General features: G+C 44.9%; 1 protein-coding gene and 1 long non-coding RNA gene across 4 annotated transcripts in view; one reads left to right on the top strand and one right to left on the bottom strand.

Moving 5' to 3' along the window:
- The window catches only part of ABCB9 (ATP binding cassette subfamily B member 9), a 32,693-nt gene extending 25,789 nt beyond the window's left edge, over positions 1 to 6,904 (bottom strand). For 2 of the 3 annotated variants that reach the window (XM_083717143.1, XM_083717141.1), the window contains exons 1-2: positions 6,650 to 6,904; positions 5,429 to 5,573 (exon numbers count right to left, since the gene is read on the bottom strand). The gene's annotated coding sequence lies outside the window, so the exon portion shown is untranslated. The remainder of the gene's footprint in view (positions 1 to 5,428; positions 5,574 to 6,649) is intronic. The other variant, XM_083717144.1, reaches the window with a different exon arrangement.
- A 19-nt stretch (positions 6,905 to 6,923) lies between these two features.
- Positions 6,924 to 9,887, top strand: LOC310834343. The gene is made up of 2 exons (XR_014559207.1): positions 6,924 to 7,329; positions 9,718 to 9,887. It is a non-coding gene; the product is annotated as an uncharacterized lncRNA (long non-coding RNA).
- The last annotated feature ends 5,020 nt before the right edge of the window (positions 9,888 to 14,907 follow it).

Below are 14,907 nucleotides of genomic sequence, written 5' to 3'. Positions count from 1 at the left end.
TATAGTTTTAGGCAGCTGGATAAGATGTATATTATTCAGCAGTATTAGCGGCTGTTCTTTAGTCATTGGTTATGTGTTTTTAAGGATTATGTGATTTTATGTATGGAGGGGGCCAAAAGACCACAAAGAGGTATAGTCTGCATCATAAGAGCAGAAATGTCAGACTGCACTTCTCTCTTTCATTCATGCTCACTGAGTCTCCCTGTTTTACACTCCCTCCTCCTCTAAACCCACATACATGTATGCAACAATAGGTAAAGGACCCCTGGATGGTTAAGTCCAGTCAAACCTGTTTATGGGGTGTGGCACTCATCTCGCTTTCAGGCCGAGGGAGCCGGCATTTTTCCACAGACAGCTTTCCAGGTCAGGTGGACAGCAGGACTAAACCACTTCTGGCACAACGGAACACAGTGATGGAAGCCAGAGTGCACAGAAACACCATTTACCTTCCTGCCACAACGGTACCTATTTATCTACTTGAACTAGTGTGCTTTCGAAGTGCTAGGTTGTCAGAAGCTGAGACAGAGTAGCAGGAGCTCACCCCGTTGAACGAATTCAAACTGCTGACCTTCTGATCGGCAAGCCCAAGAGGCTAACAATAATACTAACAATAATACACCTGGTGTTTGCTGCATTTGATGAAGTGGGCTAAACATCCTTTTTAAAGGCTGCAAAAAATATGCTACTCCCCCCCCCAAAAAAAACCCCTCCTTAAGCTCCTTTGAATTAGACATTTTTGTCTCCAAAGGCAGTGACAACAGCCACTACACACCCTCCTCCCACCTAAATCACAATGTTTTAGCACAGATGTGCTAAAGGGAGGCAGGCAGAGGATTTTCTGCATGTAACAGTGTCCCCTGCTGGTAAAATGCACACATGAATGCAATATTCTTTCCCTCTCAAGCATCCTACCTTCAAGGACTCCTTCTTACTTAAGACCAGCATGCTGAAGAATCTCTCCATATGTGTCATCACACTGGATTCTGGGATATGCCGCTTTAGCGGTCATAACAAGGATGGCCCTCTGAATGTTGTTAGATTCAACTCCCATCAGTCCCAGCCAGTGTGGCCAATGATCAGGTGTGATGGAACTTGTTGCTCAACAACATCTGGAAGGCTATAGGCTCCCCATTTCTGGGTTAGGGGGCTGGACTAGGACTGGGGAGATCCAGGATCTCTGGGTGACTTAGCCCAGGCACCGTTTCACAGCCCAACCTATTAGCTCACACTGCACCAATTTTTTTATTGATAAGAAATACTTTGGAAAACAAAAAGTGCTCGATTTATAATGTGGAACACATCAACTTTATAATATGATCATGGGGTATTTAGAAAGTATAGAACAATGTAGCTATATTAGAACATGAATCATCCCCAAAATACAATTATAAACAAGCCTCTTACCTATGTACCTTATGTATACAAAGATAATGAAAGGTGTGAACTTGCTTTTGCCATGTAAGCTCTCTCATACTGTATATATATATATGGTCTAATTTGAGACAGAGAAACTCTCATCCCATCATCAACACCAAGAAGTCTCTCTCTTTTCTGTTCTTTCATATTTGTCAGAGTTGGAAATCCTAGTTCACAACAATATGTCATTGAGAACTCTAGAAGAATAGCCAATGTTATTCTCCAGCACTCTGTTTCTGGGCACACATGCAGAGAGCGATTATGGATCACAACTAGGATTTTCCTCAGCATCACTTGATGCTTTTGCTCTCATTTTGAAAAGATATCTATCCATATTCTGCTTAATTTTTTAAAAAATACTATGCTATGCTATATTGTAATGTTTAAATGTTTATTTGATTGTTTATTTGATATTCCCACCACACTTGCCACCCTCTCCTGCCACACCAGTGTGACGCACCACACTCTTTGAGAACCACTGCTCTAGACACGCACAACCCAGGCTTCTTGGAAAAAAGGTGAATTACAAAGGAATTCAATAAATTAAAAAATGTTCTAGGGTGCAGCCAGGCCACAGAGATTGCTGCCTGTTGCTGTCCCACATGAAAAGAGAATGACCCAAATGCACAAATCACTCTCCTTCCAGCTTCACATTAGAGATGAAACTGTAGTGTTTTCTAGTTGACCAACTCCTTATCTATAGGGCTGCAATGTTTAACTAGTTAAAAAACTCTTATTAATACAGTGTAAGCAGTTTAAAAGCTGCACATAGAAGATCTTTCCTCTTTTCTCCCACACTTTGGAACAGATGCCTCTTCTAAGATGCCACCTGAACAGATCACCCAAAAACGGAGTGGGGAGGAGCAAGATTCTCACTTCAGACCGGTTGTTTTCACCCATATGCAAATTTAAGCAATTGATTGACTAGCACACACTAGGGCTGTGGACCAGATCTGACCAAGGCCTGAGTCGAATAGGGCCTATTTGGAAGGTCTCAGGCAATTCGAGCAGGCACAGACACAGATCACTGGTTGGATGAGCCAGAGCAACTTGTGGCAGCCAAGGCATCAGGCAGGACAGAGAGGCAGTGTGGGAAAATCATGCACAAAGGCCGAGACCTACCTGACTGGTCACTGCATCTTCCAAGGAGAAGGTAGGCCCAGCACTGTGGTTCAGCTTCCTGCCTGACTGCCCCCAGGACTGATGTCTCCATGCAACAGCTTTTGAGCAGAGAGATCAGTCCTGTGGGGTGCAGGGTCTGCTTTGCAAGCAGCTTTTCTGCACTGGGCTCTTCTTGCTTACCAGCTAGTGAGCAGAAGGATCCCATCCCATGTGATGTTGGCCGCATCACCTGCCCCCACCCTGGGAACAGATATGGGGTGGGTGGCCCCCGGGACAGCACAGGGCAATTTGGCCTCATCCAGGGACCACATCCACCAGAGGGCAGATTGGAGTGGGTGTCTGTACACAGTCCTAGCACGCACATAATTGACTGAGAAAGCTTGGGTCATTACTTGGGGAACAGCCCAACTTTTTAAATGGACTTTAGGTATAATTGTGTGCAGGGGTTATATTTTTATTACACATGCATCTGACCCTACCTTCACAGAATTCAAAGGTCCTCTCCTTCCATTTTTATCCTCACAACCCCCCTGTGAGATTAGACTGAAAGAAGTGAAGCCGCCCAGAGTGGCTGGGGAAGCCCAGCAAGATGGATGGGGTATAAATAAATAATAATAATAATAATAATAATAATAATAATAATCAGCTCAGAGTTACCTAGTGAGCTCTGTGACTGAATTAGCTTGGCACTATAACTCAGCCTTCGCCTGCCTGGCTGGTGCCCTCCAGATGTTTTGGCCCATGTCTCCCACCATCCCTGATTAGCTGCATTGGCTCAGACTGATAAGGGTTGTAGTGCAAAACACCTGGAGAGAGTACCCGGCTGGGGAAGGCTGCTCTGACCATTAGTCATCTCTTGACTCTCAATTAAGTTTCCTGAATGTCTGGGCCCCTTTCTCTCTTCCACCCCTGCAAAAAACATTCGTTTTTATTTTAGCTGCAATGAAGAAAACCTACCAACATCACATCCTGGAGCTTTGTCTGTCAGCGTAACAGATCAGGTGCCCTTTAGGCAGCATATTTGAGGTTTCATGTTGCCTTTTTTTTGCTCAGGTTGTAGAATCAAGAATCCTCATCAATATATTTTAACTTCTTTAGTCAAATACAAGGACTGGAGAATGGGGGAATGCTTCAAAGGGGAAAAAATTAATTCTAAAACACACTCACATATGCACACAGCAGTGTCAACTCTTGAGTACTGCTATTTATGACACGGCACATATTTTGGGCAGCTATTATTATTATTATTATTATTATTATTATTATTATTATTGCTGGCCTTAGTCTTTTTTACACCGAAGAACAAGGCTTATTGAAACGCATCATTTTACAAAAATAGTGCAATCCACAAAACGTTTACAGTTTTGCAAATTCTATTATTCAGAATTTGAAGCCTACCATAACCACTTTGACAGCATCTTATCCTAAATGTCTGAATAAGGCAGGATGAGCTACTTAGTGGTAAAGAGCAGAACCCTACACATGCTCAGAGATACCTTATTGCCATCATATAATCCAGGACCGAATCTGGTCTCTCATAGTTGGGCTTGGTACATATGCTAGAATCAAAATTACACCGATTTCTAAAAAAGAATAAAATCCTAGTTATTCAAACACAAAAGAATGAGTATGGTGCCACACCCCCCCAACTCAAAGCAGAGGTGCTTTGCTGTTAACATCTACATAACAGACAACTATTAATCTGCTCAATGTTTTACCATCACTGCAGCTTCAAAACCAGGAAACAGTTTAGCCGTTTTAAAGTCCAAAATCTTTGCTTATACACACACAAACACATATTTTTTTTTGGGGGGGGGGTTGTCATCAAATTATGGTGGAAAGGCTCACTAGATCTAGAATATGTTTTTGCCAAACTTCTGGTCAAAACATTTAGGCTTGTTAACAGCATAGTAAACACTGACCAACTCAGCTGAATATCCTGAGGAATCTGCCAAGTCATCCCACTTAAGATAAATCTACAGGGGAAAAAGATTCAAATATGATCTTCCTGCAGAAAAGCCTAAAGAAGCCTAATAAATCTACCAGCTCCATTTCACACTCATCTGCTAGAGCTGTTCTCCTTTTAATATACTCCTAACAGGCAATTAAATGTTGTCTGATTTTTATTGTAGCATTGCTCAGTTTGGAAAATATATCTGTGTTATCCACAGTCTGCTAGGGATGGACCTCCTTAGCTCAGTAAAACACCTTGCATTTCACACAGAAACTCCCAGGATCGATCCCTGGCTTCTCCTGATAAAAGGATCCAATAGCAGGTATTGTGGAAGACCCCTCTCTGTGCCGGGAGGGAGTCATTGGAGCTGACAGTCAAATGGCGGAGATGGGAAATTAATCTGCCCTGAGTTGCTAATAAGGCAGTTTCCTGTGGTCTTTATGCAGCACCCTGGCAGCCAAGGTGCCAAAGCACTTTGCAACAGATTCAAAACATAACCGAGGATGAGAGAATCTCAGCCAGAGCAAGAGTCTCCATGGAAAAAGAAAAACACTTTTCTAGAGGAGAAAGGTGGTGAATGACTTGCAGAGAAAAGGCTGAAAGGGGCTGGGTACTTGAGGTCATCTTCAATCACACAGATGTCCCATAGATGATGGAGCAACTTTGGTTTCTGGTGCTGCAGAGGGCAAGACCAGCAACCAATGGATTCAAAACATAGAAAAGGGATTTAGACTCAGTATTAGGAAGAGCTTCCTGAGGGCAGAAGCTGATCAACAGTGAAGTAGGTTGCCCTGGAGGATTATTAAAACCTGGGACCCCAGAGTTCATTTTGCTTGCGTCTTTTGGCAAATGCTCAGTCATTTTGCAAATGAAAGGCACTTTGGCATCAGAGGCTCCCTTCCTATTCCCAAATGTACGGGGGCAGCTGTGACTTACCAGCAGCAAAGGTGAAATCACTCTGCACACGTCTGGAAGTTCCAGTTTTGGACTCTAAATCAAGGGTGTTTTTTCCCCACCTTTGCATACAGCAAAATGTTCACCTCTAACATACAGTCCGCAACTTACGTTCCAGGGATTGCACCTGAAGCCAAAATCACATATACAGTAGTCAAAACCCACAAGGTTCAATGGCAGGTGGGATTGCCAAAGTCATTTTCCCCACATCCCCACCCCCTTTAAAAAAAATAAAAAATTGTCATGCATGTAAAGCTGGATGTGCATGAGTTAAATGCGCCTAAATTGTGGGCTTACTGTAGTCTGTATGAAATTATCCCTGTCTTCATGCTCACAATAAACATGCAAGGCAGGGGAGGTCAAGAGACAACAACTATGTCCACAGAGCTTCAATTTAAGCAGATATAAATGGCAATTGAAGGGAAGGTGCCATGACATAGTAGGAGACTGTCTGCTATACGTGGCAGGTTCAATCCCTGACGTCTGTGAGTTAATTTTGTTTAAGGGTCTCGGCTACCAATCATTGGGAGAAGCCCTTTTCTGCCTGGGTCAGTTGCTGCCAGGAGAGTAAGAGGCCATGGAATATTCTGTGGTGCTGCCTTCAGGGCAAGTGTCTGGGGCCCCGCTCCGCGGAACACAGCCGGGCTGCTGACTTGCCACATTTTGGGAAGGGAAGCAATGCACACTCAGATAGGGCTTTCCTCGGAGTAGGCATGGCTGGTCTTGCTTGCCTTGTGAGATTTCTCAACTCCATCACTGGGAGCAAGGCAGCACCAGACCTTTCCGCATGTCTCGAACTCGGACCTGCCTGGTCCTGGGCCAGCTGTCCTCTTCGCCCCCGGCTCGAAGGGCTCAGCTGCGGCTCTGCTTACTCAGACTTCGCTCCGAGTCGAATCTCGGAGGAGGAAAAGGCCGGTTGCTGGGATCTGGTTGCAAAGGCAGCGTCGGATTAAGCGCTGCCTTGCACTTGCGTCGGGGGGGGGGGGAGGGTGGCATGAAATGGAAAGCAGCTTTCCAGGGCTGGACCACCCCGGGGCTTTGGGATCGGGAGAGAGATCGGGACCGGGAGGAAAAGGAGCCACATCCCTCCCGAAGCTCCCCGGGGGGGGGGCGGGGGGGGAAGGAAGGACCGGCCCCCCGCTGCGCGCCTGCCTGCCTGCCTGCAACGCCGAGCTGGGGGCGAGAGGAAGGCGCGGGTCTTACCTGCAGACCAAGGCAGCGCGCAGGATCCTGGCTGCGCAGGCGGCGGGCGAAGCAGCGGGACCGGCCGGCGGCGGCTCCGAGACTCTCCAGGACAAGGTCGGAAGTGGGCGGGGCATTCCCGGGACTGCATCACCAGGCCACGCCTCCTCCCACCTTTGCAGCTGGTGTGATCTTGTCAATTCATAGAAGGGATCCCCCAGGGTCATCAAGTCCATGCTGAAGCTGTTTTCAGTCGCCTCCATCTCACAGAATCTTAGAAGTGTAAAGTTGCAACTCCCTGCAATGCAGGAATCTCAGCTGAAGCATCCATGACAGATGTCCATCTACTTAAAAACCTCCAGATCTGAAAGGCCTTCCTTTTTTTTGTCAATAATTTGTTCAATCTCACTGTCATTCTCATCAAACCAGTCCTGGTGTTTCTTGGTTTGGTATCAAATAGTTTGTTCACAGGCTGCAATAATAGAATTTTTAGGTTGGTCCAGTGTTCCTCAATGTTATCAGGGAACTCTGAAAGCAGATGGTCCTTAAGAGTCGTTTGGAAGCAGTCCCACTTAATGGGATCTTGAAGGGCTTGAGTGTTCATTTTGTGCCTTAGTTTCCTTCCTAGGTATACTCTTGATAGCCATTGTGGAATGTATTAATTGGTGATCTGTCCAGCAGTCATCGTCATCATAGCTCTGGTAAGGAGCACATCACAGCGATCTTCTGCTCGGACAATTACATAGTCTAAGAGGTGCCAGTGGTTCAACTGAGGGTGCCTCCATGATGTTTTAAATGTATTTTTTTGTTGAAAGTGTGTTGGTAATAACAAGATTGTGAGCTGCACATATAGTAGTAAAAGGTAAGATTCTGTTCTGGTTGCTATTGTCAATTCCTTCTTTCCCAATAGTTGCAGACAGCAGGCTACAAATTGAAATCTCGCCCAATTCTTGCATTAGAATCACTCAGGAGGATAATTTTATCCTCCTTAGGCATCTCTGATAGAATGGCATCCAGCTGAGAATACCATTTTTCTTTAATGTCTTCATCGACATCCAGTGTTGGTGCATAACTGCTTAGAATTGTAGCCTGTTGGATTTGGGCAAGTTTTATTTGAAGGCTTCAAAGGCGCTCATTAGTGCTGCTAGGGACTTCTGACACACGATTGTTTTCGATTGCAAAGCCTACTCCATGTCTTCAATGTTCTTGTTCAGGTAGACCAAGAACATTCCAGAAGAATGTGTAGCCTCCTTTTTCTTCCTTCAGTTGTCCCTCTTGCTCTTTAAGTTCCTTGAAGCACTGCAATATTAATGTTAAAACGTCACAACTCTCTTGCAATGATGGCAGTCCTGTATATGGGATGCTCATTATCTGTGTTATCCAACAGTCTGTATATTCCATGTTCAAAAGTTCTATTGTCTTTTATGACCACTGGGTGGTGACCCCATTGGGCCCGGTAATCCAGTCAGGCAAAAAGGGAGGCAGACTATGTTTAGGGCACCTTTTCTAGCCCCTCCCCCTATTTGGGGTGAGCTGAGTGTGGATCCTAAACAGGACTGTTCAGACACGGATACAGCTGCCGAGCTACTCACCTGCCTCATTGCTTGAGTCAGAATGACTGAATCTGTATCCACTGCCCATGTGCTGGTTCATGACTAGGGGCTTCCAGATTTCACAGTACTGCCCGTTACCATTTGTCAATCACCATGAAAATTGTTTGGGTTTGGGATGGGTTATTGGAAGATGCCTGTACATGAATTTGTTTTATGTGTGTAGATCAGTGCATGCTGAGCAACACACAGTCTTTGCAGTAAGGCTCTATTCCGATGGATTCTTATCTGCTGCAGACTTCATCTACCCTCACAGCTGTTGTAACATACCACTTGTTATTATCTGACTGTTCTGCTGTTGAGAACTTCTTAGACTCAGCATTCTTTGTCTAGCTCCTCCCTTTTGACCTCACCGCCTTGAGAGTACGAGACTCCTGATGGCTTCGCTCACAAGGGTCATAGGAACATGCAAGCCCACTCACCACAGCAAGGGGATGATCCAGCGAGTGAGCCCACTGGAGCAAAGCTGGGCCAAGCCCTTTGACATCTGATGCCCTTTTAAAATGTGTTGTGTAAAGAGGAATTACTGGGTTGCCTTTGCTTTCGTTTTTCTTGTGTTCTCCGTTTTCTATATTGTGATTTTAAATTGTGAGCCACCCTGAGATCTATGGGTATAGGTCAGTATAGGACAAACAAACAAACAAACAAACAAACATGTAACACTGATGTTATGCAAATTAAGTGTGTATATATTTGCATGATTCAGTTTACTGGTGCCAAATCAAGTACATAAAGAGTTGGATCAGACTAAAGGTTCCTCTAGCCCAGCATTCTGTTCTCAAGCAGGCAACCCACAAGCAGTGCATGAGCGCAACAGCACCTTGAGGTCCCCAGCAGCAGAGGCATCCAACCTCTGAAAAAGAGCCAAGCAGGGCACTGAAGGATAAGGTAAAGGGACCCCTGACCATTAGGTCCAGTCGTGGCCGACTCTGGGGTTGTGGCGCTCATCTCACTTTACTGGCCGAGGGAGCCAGCGTACAGCTTCCGGGTCATGTGGCCAGCATGACTAAGCCGCTTCTGGCGAACCAGAGCAGCGCACGGAAACGCCGTTTACCTTCCTGCTGGAGCGGTACCTATTTATCTACTTGCACTTTGATGTGCTTTCGAACTGCTAGGTAGGCAGGAGCAGGGACTGAGCAACGGGAGCTCACCCCGTCGCGGGGATTCGAACCACCAACCTTCTGATTGGCAAGTCCTAGGCTCTGTGGTTTAACCCACAGCGCCACCCACACTGAAGGATAGTCCCCAATAAATCCCACCCCTCCAGTTTCTGAGATTTCACCAAGGATTGCCGATAGACTTTAAAGTTCATCTCCACAGTCTTTGGACCTAGAAGCTGAATAGAAAATAAAATTCACAGGATGTTGGAGTTTTCTGAATTTCTGTGACTGCCCAGGGACAATCAGGAATGTAGTACATAAGGAACTACTGGGTCTGAGGGATTAGGGGCATGACCAAGGCCATTCTGTGTTTTTGTAGGTGATGTGGAATTTGAAGTGAAATTTCCAACACTCCAGAATATGCAGGTGCTGTGCAGAAGATGCTCATGGATGGCTCAGTTCAAGATATTGTGTCCTTTGGTATCAGAGTGGCCATTTTCAAGAAACTGCTGGACTCCAAGTCTTGATTAAAGCATATATTTCATGGCATATCAGTATATACATCTATAAAAACTAAAGTCACACAATAGCATTCAGCCAGTTTTCTTCATGCTGGGTATACTCTGTTCCGGAGGTAAGACAGTCTCAATTTGAAATGACACAAATTGGTTCTTCTTCAGCTTTTTCAGGGCCTGATCTTCATGAGTCTCAAAAACACCATCCTCCATTTTGTAAGTGAGAGACGAGAGACCTTTTGTTTTCCTCTTCATGCTTTTCTGTTCCTGTTTATATGCGGCAGCCATGTTGGCAATAACCTGCGAAGGACAGGATGGGCCTAGTGTTCATGTACTCATTTAGATAACTACCCCACCCTACCCAGGGGGCTCAGGGCCTGTAACAGCAGCTTCAAATTCATTTTATTCACTCCCCCCCCCCCCCGCAATTCATTTATCCCACACTTCTTCCATGGATCTCTGAATAACATAGTTTACCCTCAGAACAACCCTTTGATGTAGGCTAGGCTGGGAAATAAGGACTTGCTGAAGGACTGCCATTCAGCTGAGTGGGAAATTCAAACCCAGATCTCCCCACCATTATCTGTTACAGTGCACTGAAAAAAGTGTTCATGATTCAAGCAGGACAGATAAGTAAGACAGTTCCAAGAGTCGAACAGGATGGTGGATGGGAGAACAGAGTAGGCAGGAACGTAAAAATGTTGACTGCAATTATTTAAAAGGGGAGTTTTTTAAATAGAAATAGAAATTCATATTCCCAGCAGTGGGAATCAGAACAAAATGTCACCATCTCCGCTCACCATGCCACATTGGGACTCCAACCCACATCAATTTCAGCTAACACAGCCAATGGTTAGGGTTGATGGGAGCTGGAGACAAACACATCTGATCAGGCCTCCCAAGGAAAATTTTCTGCCCCCTTAAGTCTTCCTCGCCAATTTTGGTGGCATTTTATTTTATTTTGTAAAGTAAACATTGGAGCAAGGTGCCCTGATAGGAAAGCAAATTGTCCCTCCTCTGCCACCAGATCATAGAATAATAGAGTTGGAAGGGACAATCATTGCACAGATCAGGAGGGAGAGGGGCTGCGTGCTTTGTAAGGTGTGTGTGTGTGTGTGTGTGTGTGTGTGTACGCACTGCACAAAAGTGTGTGCAAGACTATGTGGTGGCCACACCCACTGTTGATATTAGCTAGCCTAGTGTGAATTTGGACTAATGGTAGGCACCCCTCTTACATGCAAATGCGGTGAATATCTGGCAGCCAAGGCACTTACAATCTCTTTCACTGCATTCTGTTGCTCCTGAACAGCAGCGGTAAATGACGGGAGGACGCTGGTTTGGAAGGGACTAGCACCTTGCTCTTTGGAGGAATCCTTGATGCATTCAGCCTAGAAACAATGAAGGTGAGATGTGGGGGGCAGGGGGGGATTTGGAACCCAAGTTGGCAAATGACTCAACATTGTGGCATCTGGCTGACAGACCCCTGCTAATACACCCCCCCCAACCAGCCTCCAGTGAGGATTTGATGCCACTGTTGCTGTTTTATTTGACTGTGGTGGCCTTTGGCCAATAGCTGTAATATTTGGAATGCTTTGTATCACTAATTTATTGTTTTTACAATCGGTTGGCAAGACTCAGGCTGGCTTTAAGAGGTGCAGCAGAACGAGCTGGTTAAGTGCTCAATGATAGAGCACCTGCTGCATTTGCAAAAGGTCCCTGGCATCTCCAGGAGGGGCTGAAAAGACTCCTCTAGACACAGGGCTCATCCACACTTCTTTGTCCCATGATTTCTAGGCAAGGGTTGCTGTTCTTTGTCTCACTGTCCTCCCTGAGAAAACCCACTGTTTGCTGTTCCTCACTCCTTCTTCCCAAAGTGCCTGGCTTACCCAGCTTTAGGAAGGCAGCATCAGGGCTTGGGGGTGTTAAATGTTGCCAAGGGCCACCAAAAAAAGGTCTTGAGGGTCATAGCCCTCAGGCCGCACATTTGACCACTCTGGTCTGGGGGGAGCTGTCCACAAGCAGGACAGGATGGCAAACAGCCCTCTTCCTCCCTGTATCCCTTGCAAGTCGTATCCGGAGTTTTAACCTGGAGTTTTAATGGCTTTACATAAGAACCACGGACAGAATTGAATTTGTTGAGCCTGGTTGGCCAATGCACAAGACAGGATGTAGGACTGGAGAAACCTTTGGCTTGATCCAGCAGGGTTCGTTGTTAAGTTCACTGCACAGAGGTGGGGAACTGCTGGCCTGTGGGGGCCTAATCTGGCCTCCCCATTTGACCCAGGAATCCATTTTGGCTGTGCTACACCCACCTGTGGCCACTGTGTTCTGCAGTAGAGAGGCCCTCTGCAAATTCCACCTTATCAGGAGGTTTGTTCTGCACAATACAAGAACCAGGCTTTTAGCGTCATGGAATTCTCCCCCATTACGTACTAGCCTGGCATCACCTTTTCAGCATCTACTGAAGACCTTCCCTTTCCAATAAGCCTTTTAAGGGGAGAGCTTTCCCAGTCTGCATTTGTACTGGAATTGTTTTCAGACGTTTTAAGTGTTACTTCATTTGTGTTTGCTGCTCTGAGCTCCTTCAGGGGGCAGGAAGGGATATACATTTAATAAATAACAAATAACATACTGATAAATAAATTGTGTCATGGGTGGGGCTGCAGCTGAGCCAAAGGAGCTTTTGCAGACACTGACCATCAGATTACATAAGATTATCAGTACTTATGTAGCTGTGTGCGCGGCATCAGACTTGGCCCAGAATTGCCAGTTGCTGAGACTGCCTTGAACACAGAGCAACACAAATATAGACATTCTTTCACTTTTGTAAGTTATCTATTATTGTTGCTTCAGGATTTCTGTACACCACTTAAGAGAATTTTAAAATATATTAAATGGTATAGAAATTAAATAATCAATCCCGTTCCACATATTTCACACATCTGATGAAGCAGGGGTTCTTATCTAGGTGCACTGATTCCCTCCATGACCCCTGCCCCCCGTTAAACCTCTCTTGAAGCAGTTTTCTGGATTTTACTTTCAAACAGAGAGTTACCTCTGAGGACAGGCAGACGTATCTGTTATACAGGAGGAAAAAGGGGGTGTACTTGGTCACAGAGCTGACAGACGTACGGAAATCAAACAGAATCGGGTCAAGAGATTCATCCCACTCGCTTGGTTTCTCATTCACAACATTGCAGAGGGAGGATTTCAAAAGCTCATTGGTCTGACTGTCCAGGACTGTGCAGTTGACTGGGGTCAGAATCTGGGAGATGTTCCATCTTTCTGATAAAATTCTGGTCACCTGCAGGCAGAATGAAAACCACTTAAAGCTGGGAGCACATGTCCAGGGCTTGCTTTAGTTTTTTGTCCCTAGAAAATATTTCAGCCCAGGTTTGAACTCTGTATTCACTCTGAGGTTTGCAAACAAATAAATTTAATAAAAGTTTCATCACTTAGAAATTATGAAGACATTGCTTAGAAATGCCAATGATTCTATGGTATATAAATGCCTCAAATAAATTTTGGTTTCCTGAAAAAGAGCACCAGCCAAGTTGGGGGTATGATACATAATTATATAAATGTCAAGATGTGGGGATCCTGTGGCCCTCCATTTATTTCTGTCTCCAACTTCCACCATCCCTTCTGGTTGCTAAGAGACTTATACTTCTAGCTGGAAGGATAAATGCTCACCATTCACTATGCCAGTGTTTCCCAACCTTGGGCCTCCAGCTGTTTTTGAACTACAATTCCCATCATCCCTGACCACTGGTCTTGCTAGCTAGGGATGATGGGAGTTGTAGGCCAAAAACATCTGGAGGCCCAAGGTTGGGAAACACTGCACTATGCAATGGTTGGACAACCTCATGGTCCTGGCTGCAGCTGAATGTATTTCATGTGTGGATGCCTATCTGGAGATTTGGAGGGTTTGAGATTAACTTAAATGTTTAACTTAAGTTTCCATATACGGATGGCTCATTCTTAATTATTCACCGTGCTGGCTGGAGATGATGGTAGTTAGAGTCCCAAACATCTGGAAAGCCAGAAGTTTCCCATCCCTGCTCTAGTGTGCCCTCTTGCAGCTATGAAGGTGGATTTGTAAAGGCTTCTGTTTTTTTGCTCTTTCCCCTTGCTTTGAGTATGAGAATTGTTTTGAAGTGGTGACATGGTGTTATGCCACGGTTGTTTTACTATATTGGGCTGAGAGGCTCAGTGTGCTTATTTTCAATATATTTACAAGTGAAACTGGCAGTGGTGACAAAGAAACACTGTGGCCAAAAGTCCTCCATGCCTGTTTATTCTAGTGAAAAACAACACCAAACCTTGCCTTACGTGAATGTTCATTCTAGTGATGCATCAAGGTGCTTGTTTTTAATTTTTGCAGCTACAATGCTTTTTTAAAATAAGAACTTGAAAACGTGTTAAATACTTTATTATATCAAATATTCATTTTTAAAAATTGCAGCCTGCTTTTCCCATGTCTCAAAGTGGCTTTGTAAAAATAAAACAACATACAAAATTTAAAAACATAAATTAAAACATCAGAGAGCAGTTGCTCTTACATAGTTTTTTATGGTTGAGTTTTATCCCCTTCAAACTTTTCCTTTACTCTGGGTTTCCTGAAAACAGGAATGGCCTTCATGCTCTTACAAAACACACCAGCTGGCATCTGACCTACCTCTTCACAGAAGTCCCAGCTCAAGCTACAGAAAATATTCTTGGATGCCCCGAACCTAATTAATAAAAGGCATACAAAATACATCAATAGCAACAGTAATACAAGACACAGAGTTTTGTGCTGGCATACAGTACAGAGGCTTGAGTGGGGTTTCTATAAATAGGATTGAAACATTTGCTTCCCATGAAACGCTCTCATCTAGGAATGGGGAACCTGTAGTCTTCCAGATGTTGTTGGACTACAACTTCCATCAGTCGGTGCAGCCAGGATGGCCAATGGTCAGGGATGATGGGAATTGTAGTCCAGCAACATCTAGTGGGTCACAGGCTCTTGCTCCTTGCTCTTGCACTAATCCAGCAAGCTTTAAGATGCTGCT

Source organism: Podarcis gaigeae (assembly GCF_964106915.1).
Source record: "Podarcis gaigeae genome assembly, chromosome: 16".
Lineage (NCBI taxonomy): Eukaryota > Metazoa > Chordata > Lepidosauria > Squamata > Lacertidae > Podarcis > Podarcis gaigeae.
Note: the sequence above shows the minus strand (reverse complement) of the source record. Positions and strands in the feature narration are given on the sequence as shown.